At 50.9% G+C, this 401-nt stretch overlaps 1 protein-coding gene across 1 annotated transcript in view; it reads right to left on the reverse strand.

Moving 5' to 3' along the window:
- The window catches only part of LOC124215965 (uncharacterized), a 47320-nt gene that overhangs the window by 24830 nt on the left and 22089 nt on the right, over positions 1 to 401 (reverse strand). The gene's annotated exons all lie outside the window — the stretch shown is intronic.

Here is a 401-nt window from a genome sequence, read left to right on the forward strand (position 1 = left end):
TCAAATCTCCGCAGGATGTCATCTGGATGATAATCCACCTACTGCACAAGCACAAAGTGTGATCGTCGTAACGAGTAAGTCAAGCACGAGGTCCAGGCGGCATCCCGAGACCGTCGTATAGCGAAAGAATCAACGAAAATTGGGGAATAATTGTTGTATGAAAATGAGAACAACAGACACAGGTACGCGAAAAGAAACAAGCGTGTGCTCGACGAGAACGAGCATCGCGGGGAACAAAACGAATCCAGGTGTAAAAAAGCGTGACGCGGACGGTCCCGCAGGTGAATCGCGGGTCTGCTTTCCCGGATATCGGCGGGCGGTGAAGAGGCGATTGTCGTAATCAGAGATAAGGCGTGGTTTTTACATCGTATAGTCCATAGCCGCGAGGACGACAGGCGACT

This window comes from Neodiprion pinetum, chromosome 4 (genome assembly GCF_021155775.2).
Source record: "Neodiprion pinetum isolate iyNeoPine1 chromosome 4, iyNeoPine1.2, whole genome shotgun sequence".
NCBI classification, from domain to species: domain Eukaryota; kingdom Metazoa; phylum Arthropoda; class Insecta; order Hymenoptera; family Diprionidae; genus Neodiprion; species Neodiprion pinetum.